At 41.5% G+C, this 15,333-nt stretch overlaps 3 non-coding genes across 3 annotated transcripts; all 3 read left to right on the top strand.

Moving 5' to 3' along the window:
- Positions 1–5,287: 5,287 nt before the first annotated feature.
- On the top strand, positions 5,288–5,361 carry TRNAI-AAU (transfer RNA isoleucine (anticodon AAU)). Its single transcript has one exon. It is a non-coding gene; the product is annotated as a tRNA-Ile (tRNA).
- An 828-nt stretch (positions 5,362–6,189) lies between these two features.
- TRNAI-AAU (transfer RNA isoleucine (anticodon AAU)) lies at positions 6,190–6,263 on the top strand. The gene has a single exon. It is a non-coding gene; the product is annotated as a tRNA-Ile (tRNA).
- A 4,324-nt stretch (positions 6,264–10,587) lies between these two features.
- TRNAI-AAU (transfer RNA isoleucine (anticodon AAU)) lies at positions 10,588–10,661 on the top strand. Its single transcript has one exon. It is a non-coding gene; the product is annotated as a tRNA-Ile (tRNA).
- Positions 10,662–15,333: the final 4,672 nt, after the last annotated feature.

Raw genomic sequence — 15,333 nt, 5'->3', positions numbered from 1 at the left:
TGTCGATCTGGTGTTGCACCGCTGCGATCATTTCTGGCTCAGCTGGAAGACGTTGTGAGTTCTGGGGAGCAGAAGAAATGTACTTCCTTTCGGTCTGCAGGGAAGAGCCTCCGCGCTCCTTCACTGTTTGGCGAGTTTTCATTGGTGGAATTTCTGGCTGCTTTTGTGCCTTATAAGGGCCGTTTTTGAAATCTTCTTTCCTCCTTCCCTCTCCTTTGAATGACTGTGGAACGGGCGGGGCAGCCTTTGGAGTTGTTTGAGCTGCTCTAGGCCGAGTTGATGGTGAAATTCCTTGAATGTTGGTGTCCGGCCTCTTTGGAAGTGGTCGGAAATCCTTAGGATTTGGTGGTGGTGGTGGTGCCGGTCTTGTTTCTGAGTTCCTGGGGAGCCCGAATTGTGTGCAGCTTTCATAGCATTGATGACTGGACACCCACGATAGCTGGCTGGGTGTTCTTCGGAGCATAAGGTACATTTAGGTGCAAATTTCTCTCCTTTCTTCAGACATTCGTTGGTGAAATGGCCCTCTGCACACTTCACGCAACGTGGATTCGCGAAGCAGGTCTCTGATCCGTGCCCGAGACGTTGGCATCTGTAGTATTGTAGCAGAATTTGTGCTCGGTGGGCTCTTTCCCGCTCTCTCTTCCATCGTGATTGTAAACAATCCCGAGCGAACTAAACACAACCCTGATTGGTTAGACACACGAGGCGAGTATTTGTAAGCGCGAATGGTTCCCGAGAGGTTGTGTAAGATAAACTGTGTTTTCCGCTTCCCCGCTTGTCTATTTATGTGCTATTCCAATGTTCGTTATGATACCCTCTCGGTCTACGCCTTGTTAAATCGTACTCAAACCGTGGCATATTACCCTTCTATCTTTGCCCGTGTAATTTGAGTTCCTTGACCTATCTCCAGTGACTCCTCGAAGGGAGGCTACCCTCTCGCCGGATCCATTGTATTCTGCACGGTCGCTCCGTAGGCAGCGACGGGGAGTCTGTACGTATTGTCATCCACTCTCGCTCTTTAACCTTTAATATCTCCCTTAATTCACCTCCTATCATGTTGTGTTTTTGGGATTTTGCCGATCCGGATCTGATACTGGGCTGTCTTAAATTTCAATCGAATCCGTTCATTGGCTCCAAAGCTGTATTTTTTTGTTTTGTTTTGTTTTTTTACCTGAGGATCGGCCGCCTTGCTCGGGAAAGCGGCTTGTCATCTGTATTCCACAATGCAACTCTCGGGTAACAGACACAGTCCAATTCTTTTTTATTGCTTATTACGGTGATTAATCTATTTACCTGATAGTTGGCAAGATTTGATCGTTATAATATCAGCCTTGGAGTCCGATCACGAGCCGATGTTATTCACCCTCTCGCACAACTTACTAACGAGGGAGAAAGCACAAAGGAAAATCTACACCACTGATTGGAATCAGTACAGACAGGAGGTTAATGCAAACATCAACTTGCAGGACGTTATCCATTCACCTGAGGAGATAGAAGCATCGGTGCACCGGTTAACGGCAGCCACCTCAGAGGCCAAAAGAAGAACTGATACATATCTACCTCCTGATGAACTCATTAAAAAGGACGATCTTCATCTACACCTGCTCATCAAAGTCAAAAGATGGGCACGACGCAAGTTCCAGACATCTCGGCTACAACATTACAAGAGACTGCAAAACAAAATGCAACGTCAAATAGTCGCCATACCACCAGAGCGCTTGAAGACAAGTGGGACAAAGCGCTGCAGGAAACTCAGGGAAAGCCATCCTCTTTCTGTCGAATCACACGTAATATCCCAGGGAAACGTAAGAGATAACTAACACCTGTTCTACACACAGCGAGGGGGATACAGTATGACCCCAACAACAGGGCTAAAGAACTGGTATTACACTACCAAGACCAACTATCACCGAATCCATAGCCGTGCGATGATAGAACAATAGATGCTGTAGAAGAGTGGGTCCCCAACTTCCCACAGATCAACCTACAAGATCCGGTACCGCAGATCTTCAACCCACGGCAGGTTGCGCGGGTTATATTGCACATTAACCCTCACCGTGCGCCAGGAGTGGACAAAATAATACCAGACGACCTGAGGAATGGCACCAGGAAGATGATAGTTTACATCACACGCATTTTCAATGCAATGCTTCTGAGTGCCTACTTCCCGCATCAATGGAAAATGGCTACCATCTGCCCCATCCTCAAAAGCGGGAAGAACGCCCTGTTTCCAGCTAGCTACAGGCCTATCAGTCTCCTCAACCATGTCTCAAAAGTGTTCAAAAGGCTGCTTGCAGATCGCCTACAAGACTTCATCACTCAGGCCCAGCTGTTACCTGATTTCCAGCACGGCTTTCGACCCAACCACAGTACGGTCACCCAACTAATGAGAGTCGTCGACATGACCACCATAAATTTTAACCGGAAGGACACAACACTGGGAGTGTTCCTCGATGTCGAAAAGGCATTCGACAGAGTGTGGCACGAGGGACTTATCTTCAAGGTCGATCGCCTCGGCTTCCCTGTATATCAACTGAACCTTTTCCGTTCCTTTTTGGACAACAAGGAATTCGTCGTTCGATTCAACGAAACCACTTCAGGCCCGAAACCGATCACTGCAGGCGTTCCACAGGGATCATGCATTTCACCATTGATATACGCCCTGTACACCGCCGACATGCCAGCGTCGCCTTCGGTCACCCTCGCAGTATTTGCAGACGACACGGCAATTCACCTCCAGTGTTAACAGGATTTACAGTGAAATCTTAATGCAAAGATGCCTTCGCCTCTACGAAAGATGGACGACGAAGTGGCGAATAAAGGTTAAGCAAGACAAAGGTTCAGTGGTGGTCTACACTAAGAACAAGACTCGCTTCAACCCTTAACCCAGACTCCATCAACGAAATGTACCTCAGGCAGATTCAGCTAAATATCTGGCATTACACTTGACCACGGTTTCTCTTTCGGAAAACACCTCAAAGATACAGCCAACAGAGGCACACAGCGTGTCGGACAACTGTTCCCGGTCTTCCGCAGCCCGATACTACCCATCAGTGTACGGATAAGGGTATTCAAGCAAGTCACCTACGCCTCTGCAGTGTGGCTACACAGTGCCAAAGGACATCTAGAAGCATTACAACGGGTTCAAAACAGAGCTCTTCGTATCGTGTATGGAGCTGACCGCTTTACATCAACAGCACATATACATGAAGGTCTGAATCAGGAAAAGCTATTCGACTTCATGATGCGCGAGAAAATTAAGTTCTGGGCCAAGCAGCCCCACCACCACAACTCAACAATTCAACTGCAGGGACACGTCCAACTGGCTCGGAGAACCCACAAGCTGCCCCGTCTCCAGTGAGGCAAGGATCTTAGCGATGATGGGTGATCATCTCGAAGGAGCGCGACGGCTCTTCCCTCCAGGCCTGCAAGAAGTTGAAGACATCGACATTCAACAATTACTCGCCTGCGACAGCTGTATGGAGTTAACTAAGCAACCATGTTAGTAAGTACAGAGAATAACAACATCACCATTGAAGCCCGGAGGCAAAGCTACGAAGCTGAAACTCCAACTAATGTAAAACCACCATCATCCGCAACATGCAACAACATGCAATTTGTTCAGTATTAAAGAAATTAACTGAAAGTTGAAATTAGAACGAGCAGTGTATACTACTAAATAGACATGGGATGTAACCCTACAATGTCGCCTATTTAAATACATAGGTTGTACGTACAACAGTACATTTTTTTGTCATTGAATTTGTTTTTAAGTCCACTTCTTACACAGAGAGGCTAATCGGGACTGGACCTACAGTTTGAAGTGGGATCCAAATCACTGTGTGCTTGCACTGTGTATCAAACCTTTTGGGGGAGGGGTTATAAAAAACAAACTTTTTTCTCTGTGTAACAAGTTAAGAACGTTCAAGTTTTAACTAAACCAAGCGTGTAACCTAAAAAACCGGAAAGGATTTGACAGTCAATATGTACAGTTGGATCCATGGGTATTACCTTGCAAATTGTCCATGACTATTTTCATTAATTTCTCTCTTGCATCCAATGTGTTTCTAAGGGATGGATTTTTTGTATGCTGGTGCAGAAGTTGTCAACATCTTGTTTTGAGTTTTTTAATAATTCTTGAAGCTTTTATTGGGTCAAATAAAGTGCACGAACATGGTGATGGACAATTTGGACTGTAATACTGATGGATCCCACTGTACAGGTATTTTTTCTCAATGTTAGTGGTTATGTCCAATTAAAGTTGCGTGCTAAAATTATATACAGGGTGTCCACGTACGTACACCCCACGGCGAAAGAAACAGTAGGCGAATTGTCCACCAACATTTTCATTCGGTCTGAATTACACGATATCATAACAACGAATTGAAATAATGACTTCAATAAGCAAAGAACAATGCCTGCTTCGAACCAACATAGTTTCTTTCCTTAAAACAACACAGGATGTAAAACCAAAAAGTAATGAAAATAGCGGTGGACAATTTCTCTACCATTATCTTTGCCGTTGACTGTACAACACGGACAAATTTTTGCAGCGTGTAGAGTTGATTGATTTGTTTTAAATCCACTTTATGCACAGTAAGGCTAATCGGGACTAAAGATCCGAACCACTATGTGGCCCTACAGCGTGTAGAGGCTATTGAAGTAAACAATTTGTTTAATCACTAGGGCTCTTGTTTTTACCTATTTGACATTTTTATTCCTTTGTAGTAAAACGTAGGCTTTAATATTTTAAGTTCGTTTCATGGTGTTTTAGTCCAAAAATGCATTTTTATATTACCTATAACTGCCTCTTTTGAGGGTAAGCGCCTACTTTGCTTAATCGTGCCTAAGAATGCCTGTTCTGCAATTTGGTCACTTCAGGTTATTTTACGCACATTTGGCTTTCATGATTTGATTCAAACTATTGTCAATTATTTGTGAAACATTTGCGTGCATTTTGCACAATAGGTAACGCAAGTTCATTTCTGCAGAGAAGTTATAATTGGGACATCAATTAAAATACTTCTTTTTTATTACAAGAGTGCAAATTGTTATTTCATCACTTGTGAACAATTGTGCACGCAATTGTTTCAGTCATACAATTTTCCTGATTCGGAGCTTTGCATGATATAGTTATAAAGTCATATTGAGAAACTGTCGTTGGTTTGCTCCCTGTGACAGTGATATTTTCGTGAGTATTGTGGGATCAAGTCTGCAAATTGCAGAGAGAGTTGATTTGATCAACTTATTTCCACAAAACGTGTACGTGTGTAATTTTTCGTCGCATGGCCGGTTAGCTCAGCTGGTTAGAGCGTCGTGCTAATAACGCGAATGTCGTGGGTTCGATCCCCACACTGGCCACAAATTTTGGTGAAGACATAGAACACCGATTTTTTTCCTCTGAATTCATGTTGTAAAGCTGAAATCAAGAACCGATCTAAACTTGAACATATGTAAAATCCCCTGTTGACTCACTCCCTTGTGTCCGTCAAGACTTTCAAGAACAATTTCAACCCAAAAGCAACTTGTGTTGCCGACAGATTTCATTCATACGCAACACTATCTGTTCTTAACTCAAGAAGTGATCAGAATTGTGTAACTCCATTTCCATGTGCACATTCTATTCCCACTGACATTTTTCACCAATTTCTAATATATTATTAAGGTAATATTATTAAGAATACCTCTGGTCGGTGTCTTGAATGGAATTAGTGAACTTTACATTTTTTTTATGATGAAGGTGTGATGGTCCTCCTCCTCTTAGGCGCTGTGCTTTGGACTCTGACTGCAGGAGACTGGAATTCAGGAGATAAGCCAGTGCTGTAGAGCCATGGGTTATTTGTTTTTTTTATTAAAGATGTGAGGAAAATGTGTTTGTTCCTGTCAACTAATTTGTGGGAAAAGAAACGATTAGATAGCGGATAATGGATTAGTCTTATGAAATTGCAGGTTTCTTTTTACCGCCACGAAAAGGTTATATTGTTTCAGTCATGATTTTTCTCTGATTCGGAGCTTTGTATGATATGATGATAAGGGCATATAAATTGACCAAATGTCTTTTTTTCACTTCCTGTGACAGTGATATTTTCGTAAATATTGTGGAATCAAATCTGCAAATTACTTAGTGTGTTGATTTAATCAAGTTTTTTTTTCCCACAAAACGTGTACGTGTGTAATATTCAGTCGCTTGGCCGGTTAGCTCAGCTGGTTAGAGCGTCGTGCTAATAACGCGAATGTCGTGGGTTCGATCCCCACACTGGCCAAAAATTTTGGCGAAGACATAGAAAACCGATTATTCCTTTCTCTAAACTCATGTTGTAAAGTTGAAATCCACAACCGTCTAAACTTGAACATATGTAAAATCCCCTGTTGAAGCACTCCCTTGTGTCCGTCAAGACTTTCAAGAACAATTTCAACCCAAAATCAACTCGCGTTGCCAATAGATTGCATTTATACGCAATAAATCTGTTCTTGACTCAAGAAGTGTGTTTCTTCTTAATCAAAATTGTGTGACTTCATTTTACTGGTATTTCCATGGACCCATTTTTTCCCATTGACGTTTTTCACCTATTTCTGAAGGTATGTAAGATTTAAAATATCTCTGATCTGATCGGTGTCTTTTAACTCTACAATTTATAATGATCAAGGTGTGAGGAGAACAGGGACGTACCTAGGTTGATTAGTTTGGGGTCGGGGCCCAAACGTAAGTTTTTTCTACCAAACTATTTATACACCATATAGGCTTATACTGTATACATGCATTATACAATATATATATATATATATATATATATATATATATAATATAATAATATAATATATAGTCTTGGAAAGGTACAAGGGCCTCCCCGATCGCGCATGGTACCATCGTCGCCTTGTAATCAAGGTGTTCCGGGTTCGATACCCGATGGATTCTCATAGTGGTTCGGATCCCACTTTATACTGCAGGACCAGTCCCGATTAGCCTTACTGTGCATAAAGTGGACTTGAAACACCAACTCAACCAATCAATAAATTGGAAAGGAACATCATTTTCTTCTGTAGCCCCCAACAGTCTACGGATATAGACTCGCAAACTAAATGCAGAATGAACTCATTAACTTAATGGCTGATACACCAAGAACAATGTTATTAGTCTTTAGATTTGCTCGAAGAAAATTGAGAAGTAGATAAAACCCTTTTAGATATAAAGTGCTGGAACCAGGTTTACAGTGCAAATATGAAATGTGTGCGTAATGAGTTCAAGTTAGGCATCTCATGTATACAGTTTGTACCGGAATCGAATCCGGTATCTCTTAGTTCAAGGCGACCGCGTTAAGCACTATTCTAAAGGGCGGGCCCAAGTCGTCTATGGTATATGATTGTTCACTTGGAGAATAATGACGATAACAATTTTATGCACAAGTCTAATTTATTAAAATTAATATTATTTGTGGGTGGAAAACTGAATATATGATGGCGCTGGATAAAAAAGTCTCACACGCTCAAATGATTACGCTCTCGTCTTTGGTTCGGCAGGTTCAACAAGGGGTCCCGGGTTCGATTCCCGATGGAGGCACATAGTTGTTCGGATACCACTTTAAACTGTATGTCCAGTCCCGATTAGCCTTACTGTACATAAAGTGGACTTAAAAAACCACTTCAATCAATCGAAAGGTTCAAGATTCGATCCCTGGTGGTCAGGCTGGTAGCCAGAATTTGATTTCGGAAAGGGTTTATCCCTTATTAGCAGCCGCGATGTAAAGGCGAAGGTGTTGGGGGGAGGGGTAAATGCGCTGAAGATGAATTTCTCGGTATATTGCAACTTACCATATACAAGATCTTTAATCCTGTTAAAGGTAAAGGTAAAGTGTTCCCCTGTGCATAGCACCACGCCATGAAGGCGTATAGGGGGTGTGGGGGTAACGCCCCACACTTTCTTTCTTGATCCGGTCGTGAGTGGGGATGATGTGATCAGCATCACGCCCCTGACCGCCTTTACACCCCAGGGTTTCCCCCAGGTACCCATGTTATTCGACGCTGGGGCCGCTTTCACCGTTAGAAAAGTTCCCGGATTTGAACCGGCCGGGGGATCGAACCCGGGACCTATAGCATGGTAGTCAGACGCGTTACCGACTGAGCCACCGTGGCCATTTAATCCTGTTAATGAAGTAAATTTTATTACTATTACACATTATTAAAAACAGATATTTGTAGGATTTCGGGAAAGGACTGCAGCTCCCGAGCCCCTTCCTTGGGTACGTGGCTGCTTGTATTAGTTCCAAAATTTCTGTGCTGTCCCAACACCTTGAGGACAATTTGGGAAATAGTTGGAATTCTGCTCTTGAAACTAGATGGGACTCGATGTGATGACCACGCGCAACCGAATGAAAGCACTATTACCAGGCCTTGTCCTTCAATATTAATTTTGCTGACTAATTGTAAGTTTTTCTGGGCCTCCTCGATGACGCAGCGGTTGCGTTGCCGTCTTGTAATCAAGGTGTCCCGGGTTCGATACCCGGTGGAGGCACATAGTGGTTCGGATCCCACTTTAAATTGTAGGTCCATTCCCGATTAGCCTTACTGTGCATAAAGTGGACTTAAAACACGAACTCGATAATTGTAAGGTTTTAGAAAACCTAAAAATGGCTTTTCATGAATATACAATTTTGCTTCCTTTCACCCTACTTTTAAAGTTTTTCTTACTAATAATTCCACTGAGTATAACACGCTATAAAACCAGAGGTCCAAGTTTCGGACCTTGAACAGGTATGGTTGTATCATGTCTCTCTCATCGCGATTCCTGCGGCTCATCATTCATCCTCATCGTCGCATTTAACCCAAGAGGCAGAAAAGCGGCGTAATATAAAGGATTGATTTGGTTTATTTTACTTCGCTTTTCTGATCCTTTTTGGCTAATCGTGAAGATGAAGATGACAATGAGTGATGTGAAATTGATGAGAGGACCATCATAAAGAACACACACGCCCATACCGGGATTCGAACCCAGGACCGCTGGCATCGTAGTGAACCTGGTGCAACAAATAGAAACAGAAAATGCTTGGTAAGTAATTTGCTTCTTCTTAACTCATGATTATATTATATAACTATTATTCGCTGTATGACTAGGGATTAATTATATTTGGATGTCTAGTCAACCTTGCCACCTAAGCAGCAACAGCTTCCGGATTTGTAGGTGGAAGCTGAATGAAGAAAAATCACAGAAAGTCAGAAAGATACACAAATTTTGAAACATGATACTTATAGAGCATACAGACGGCTGTAAAAAATTGCTACATACCTAGTTTTCTCCCTTAATTGAAACGTGGTTTCTTCATTATACATGAGATCAACCACCCTGGGAGTCGAAACCAGGATCTTGTATGGTAGTCAGACTCTCTTTTAGAACGTCAATAAGTTCGACATTTGGTCAAGCAGTCGATCCTGATCCATTGTTTCCAGAGGAAGACAATCTGGCAGTTTCACATTCGACATTTCACTCGCGATGTACGAAAAAGAGATGACGAACCCCCCGTGATTCTATCTTCTCGCGTTTGCAGAAGTTAACCACCGCTTGGACCACAAATCCTACTTCAAACCAAGCTTCCAAACTATCTGACAGCCCACCAAATCAACAGATGAACCGACCGCTTCGATGTTTCTCCGAATTTTCAGAAAGTGTCCTTTCCCTCCTTTGCAGGACAGGTCATTAGCAGGAGGGTTGAGTGCATGTGAGAAGAACCGCTATGTCATTCATTCCCGCGCCGAAAAATGGACAAGCAATAGAATTCTGTTCTTGGAACTTGAAACGCATGGGGATATCTTTTCTGAACCATAAAATAATTAACCCAGAAAGTTCTAGCCACCCGTAGCTAAATCTTCCTGTTTGTGTCGTCCTTTCGGCGCCCATGGTGCCAGTGCAGAGCCAGATGGAGAGAAAGTACGGATTTGGGGGGGATTCTGGATCTGGTGTGCAGCAGGGGGAAAAAAGTGCATTTTCAATAGGTCTCCCACTTCGGGGCGGACCATAAAACCATTAACTGCAACCTCTGCCAAAACATCTGTTTGTTGTGTTCAACAAGCAAGAGACAGGGAAATAAGAAAGAAATGCCTTGCTTGGGATTCGTGCTACTGAAAATTGAAGAAGTGTTTCAAACTGAAAACAAAATTTACTAAAGAATTATTTTGCAATATTTGTCATCAAAGTAAAATTTCCAGCAAATACAGGACAGTTTCCCGGGGCTACGTGGACTTTTGCCGGGGCCAGTTCCCCCCCCCCCTAACGACGTCCCTGGGTTTGTTTCTATCAACTTATTTGTGGTAAACGAAACGATTAGATAGCGGGTAATGGATTAGTCTCCTGAAATGAAAGGTTTCTCTCTACCTCCACGAAAAGGTTATATTGTTTCAGTGATTGAATTTTCCTGTTTCGGACCTTTGCATAATATGTTGATAAAGGCGTATCAATTGAGCAACTGCCGTTGGTTCACACCCTGTGACAGTGATATCTTCGTGAGGATTGTGGAATCAAATCTGCAAATTACAGTGTGTGTTGATTTAGTGAAGTTATTCGCACAAAACATGTACTTGTGTGATTGTCACTTGCTCGGCCGGTTAGCTCAGCTGGTTAGAGCGTCGTGCTAATAACGCGAATGTCGTGGGTTCGATCCCCACACTGGCCATAAATTTTGATGAAGATATAGAAAACTGATTTTTTTTTTTTCTGAATGCATGTTGTAAAGCTGAAATCCGGAACCGATTTCAACTTGAACATATGTAAAATCCCCTGTTGAGGCATTCCCTTGTGTCCGTCAAAATTTTAGAGAACAATTTCAACCCAAAGGCAACTCTTGTTAACAGTAGGTTGCAATTATACGCAATAAATCGTTCCCTAACTCAAGAAGTGTATGACTTCTTAATCAGAATTGTGTGAATCCATTTTACTGGTATTTCCATGGGCAGGTTGAAAAAATATTTCATAAATTTTTAGACCAGGCTTCATAAATCTCGCACTTCCTTGTTGTCGAGCAGGAAGGTGTTTGTTTGCATTAACAATGCACATTGGCAATTGTTGCATAAGTAATATAGCACGATGTGTTAATTAAACATGAGTAGCGTTGGAATCTACTACTTTCTTTTGTAATGAAAGTTATATACATTACACACACATCGCTAATCCTGCAATTTTAAATTAACAAATGTCTCTCGTAACAAACAAAAAAACATAGGAAAAGATTTTATTGCATATGAAACAAACTGACAGACACAACCTTCTTCAATTCATACGTAATTAATTATTTACATATGGTAGTCGTTAATCCGTTGCACTTCGTGACTTCAAACTGCATATATTCTTCCGCCATTTTTTTTAAAAGTGAACTTTAATGCTTACGCAACATGACGAAAGAAAATAATGTTATGGCGACAGGTAACAGAGAAAGTACTGCTCTTGTACAGAGTGTTTCAAAAGTCGCTCAATCCAAACTTTGAAAATTTATATCATGAAAACCGTAAGAGCTATTTACACTGAGTTTTCTGTATTATAAAGCCTCATCCACTGAGATATTTTTCAATGCTTAACATTATCATTTTACTCCACACAAAATTAGATAAATTAAAAACTGACGGAAGGCTGCGTTAAAATTATAATTTTGATGCAAATGTACGGCCAATGTTTGAACGCATGTTGTGTGCGTTGTCAAAATTTCGACATGCTAGTGTTGGCAGCTACTGAGATATGTCCCAAAATGGAACTTTTTCACGCAACTCATAGAATCGCCAGTCATAAATCCATCAAATGCTGCAGATGATAAATATTGCTCGCAAATGACAAATTGACATGGCATCAATCTTCAGACGTCTAATTATGACCCTTCCATAATTTCTTACATATTTTTCTAGCTCAAAACTGCAATTTTGGGAACAATTTAACTCTGCCCTCCGCCAGTTAATAATTTATCTAATTTTTCTATATGGAGTAAAATGATAATGTTAAGCATTTAAAAATATCTCAATAATATAATAATAATAAAGAAAATCCAGTGTAAATATCCTTTACGGTTTTCATGATATACATTTTCAAAATTCGGGTTGCGCGACTTTTGAAACACTCTGTATAAGCAAAAACAACTTTTCTTGCCAACATTAACGTAAAGTAAAGGGAAAGAATTGTTTTATTTCTTTAATTTCAGCCAAAAGTTATTTACCCACATCTGATTGTACAGTGTTGCATTGTCCATTTATTGAATGATATATATATCGTGATCCACATATACATTAAGAGTTATCCATTAAATGTGCATTAAATGGAAATGTATTTATGGTAACAGGAAATATTGCGCATTATCAGTTACCTTAGTTGAATTGTTTAGTTTCCTCTACTATGTAAGAACACGTAAAGGGCAATAGTTAATGGAAATACAAAACAATGCAGGCTGGACTGTAGGGCACTCTAACGTTATCTTAATGGAAATCAGAAAGTGTCAATCCCAACCCAACCAATTGAACAGAATTAGGAAGTTTGAGATCAAACTTCGGTTTATTCATACCTATTCAATGTTACAGAGCTGAGTGAAATACAATCTTTCGCTGCATTGCTGCAACGAGTTAATGTCTTGTTGTTGCTGTGTTGTTTCTTTTCAACAACCAAATCGTCAAAATTGTTAAGTGGAATGGTAAAATTACACAGACAAGTGGCAGTTTGAAAAACCTTACAATACACATCCGGTAATATGCTTCTTCCCGTTTCGTCTCTTTACTAAAGCTTATACTCTTGTACGAACAACGAACATTTTTGCAGTTCATATTTGTCAACCTGAATCATTGAAGTGAATACGTGGAAGTGGAACAAATACGGGTGAGTTTATTATTGTTATTAAGCAGGTTACAAATTGAAATATTATACCGGGTGTTTCATAAATACTTGAGGGGTTACAAAAATGTATTGCAAGTAAAGTATTGAATTTATGTTAAGGAATGGGCCTCCCCGATGGCGCAGTGGTAGCGTCGTCGCCTTGTAGTCAAGGGGTCCCGGTTCGATATACAGTGGAGGCTTATAGTGGTTCTGATCCCATTTTTACTGTAGGTCCAGTCCCGATTAGTCTTACTGTGCATAAAGTATACTTAAAACTCCAACTCAATCAATCAATAAATTGTGTTAATGAAACCAGTCCAGAACGAACGAGAAACTTTTTTTTCTTTCTTTTTTTTTCACCTAAAAATGTTCAGTATGTCCACCACGGGTGATACAGGACGCATCGACACGATAGTCTACTTCTAGCCATACTCGCATCAAATAAACGTGGGCCTGTCGATAGTATCTATTGCTGCGATGATACGCTCCCTTAGGGCTACGATATTACGCGGCATCGGTAAAACGAATACCCTGTCTTTGATGAAACCCCACAAAGAGGTCACATTGTGTAAGGTCAGGTGATCTTGGGGACCAAAACATTGCACAAAACACTGTAAGTGATGTGGCTGATTTGAGTGTCGCCTAGCGGCAGGGATATGAACTCTCAGCTTAAGAGTGGCCTGGAGGTTGGCATGAAAGTAGTTTCCTGGCCCGATGCGATATAGAGACACCTAGCGACATATCAGAGGACTAGGAAGAGAACCTTCCTCCCTTCACCACCCCCTCCCCTCCGCGTGACTCCCGCAGTGAGGTTTCCAGGAAAAGGACACCCACCTGTTTCTTTTAATTCTGGTTTCGGAGGCTAAAATTTCTCCACTGGCAAAGCAATTCGCATTTCACTGCTTGCTGGCTGACTCTTGCATGGAGCGAGAAGTGGCAGGCTCCAGAGACAGAACTTTCATCACTGAAGTTTTGATTGAATAAATTTGGTTGATTACAGTGGCTACTATAATTTTGTTCAATTTTCTTGTTGAGGTTGGAATTATCAATTGAGAGTAAAGAAGGAGGTAGAGAATATCAGTTGAAAGAAAGTATTTTTTTGAAGGGAGTGTTTTTTTATACAAAATCGATATATAATAATAATGATAATAGTAAGGCAAGAATTAGTAACAATTATTATTTCAACTATTAACGAATCGAGTCCCTATTAGAGATGGGCAGGAGCGAAACTACCTGGAATTTAAAAATGGGAAACGTGGACATGTGTAATAACATATGGAAAAACTGAAAAGGAGAAATACGGACAAAACAATGTAACAAAATGTACAGTAGTAACAAAGATGTCAGGAAACAATAGTTTAATGTTGAACATACACTTTGATGAAGTAGTTTTCTTTGTTATGATCTGACTTAAGTCCCTTTGCACAGTTCTCATCGTTGGAGTTCACAGCAGCTTTAATCGGCCAAGGTTGATTGATTTTGTTTATTTTACTTCGCCTTTCTGCTACTCTTGGCTAATGATGATAAGATGTAATCGATGAAGAGACGCTCACGAAGGACACGTATGCCCAGACCGGATTCGAACCCGGGACCACTGGCGTCGTAACGAAATGAGATAAGTACTCCGCCACGGGGCCGGCTAATCGGCCAAGGGTGGGGACAAACTCTCAGTGGTGATGGGAATCCCCTGTGGAAACATATGACCAGTTCCTGCATCACATTAGTTGCTCTCTCCTATTGTGATTTTTCCCAATGTTAATAGATTGCTTCCCAAGTAAAATTTCAGTCCAACTAATTATAGTATGATCTTCAAGATCAGCACTATACGTGTTACAAAGTACTCTTAAAAATATCGCAGTGAATTGGTCAAAATAAAGTGACAGAATTTCGAGGAGAGGCCGAGCCTCTGTGGACCCACACATGGCTATGCCAATATACGTAAGTAAACCCGTGGTGCTACAGCCCCTGAGGGCCAGAGCCCACCTACCGACTGCCGGCCTCACTTCCAGTCCAACCAGTTATGTGCGGTCAGCACGACTAACCCCTAATCTTTGTTGTAGGTTTCCGTGACTCATTCATAGCTTCCCAATCTCCTCACGATGGTGGGTGGCAACCGGTCCTGTGCACAGGCCGAAATCTCAGGAGAAAAGTTGATACGTTTCCCCTAAGAGACTCGAACCTGCGCGCGTCCCGTAGACGGAACTCAAAGCATGATGCATCGGACCATACAGTCACAATGCAGAACAGCAGGGCCGTAGCCAGAATTTTATTTCGCGGGGGAAGGCTCATCCCTTATCAGCAGCTGCCATCTAAGGGCGAAAAAGTGGGGAATAGAACCCCTGAAGATGAATTTCTCAGTATATTACAAGTTATTGTACAAGATGTTTAATGTAAGTAAAATTAATCACCGCTATACCCTATTTTAATTACATATTTGTAGGATTTCGGAACGGTCTTCAGCCTCACCCCCCCCCCCCCCGGTCACGTGCCTGCGGGAGAAA

Source organism: Lepisma saccharinum, chromosome 1 (genome assembly GCF_977018435.1).
Source record: "Lepisma saccharinum chromosome 1, izLepSacc3.1, whole genome shotgun sequence".
NCBI classification, from domain to species: Eukaryota; Metazoa; Arthropoda; class Insecta; order Zygentoma; family Lepismatidae; genus Lepisma; species Lepisma saccharinum.
This window is presented reverse-complemented; position numbering and strand designations above follow the sequence as displayed.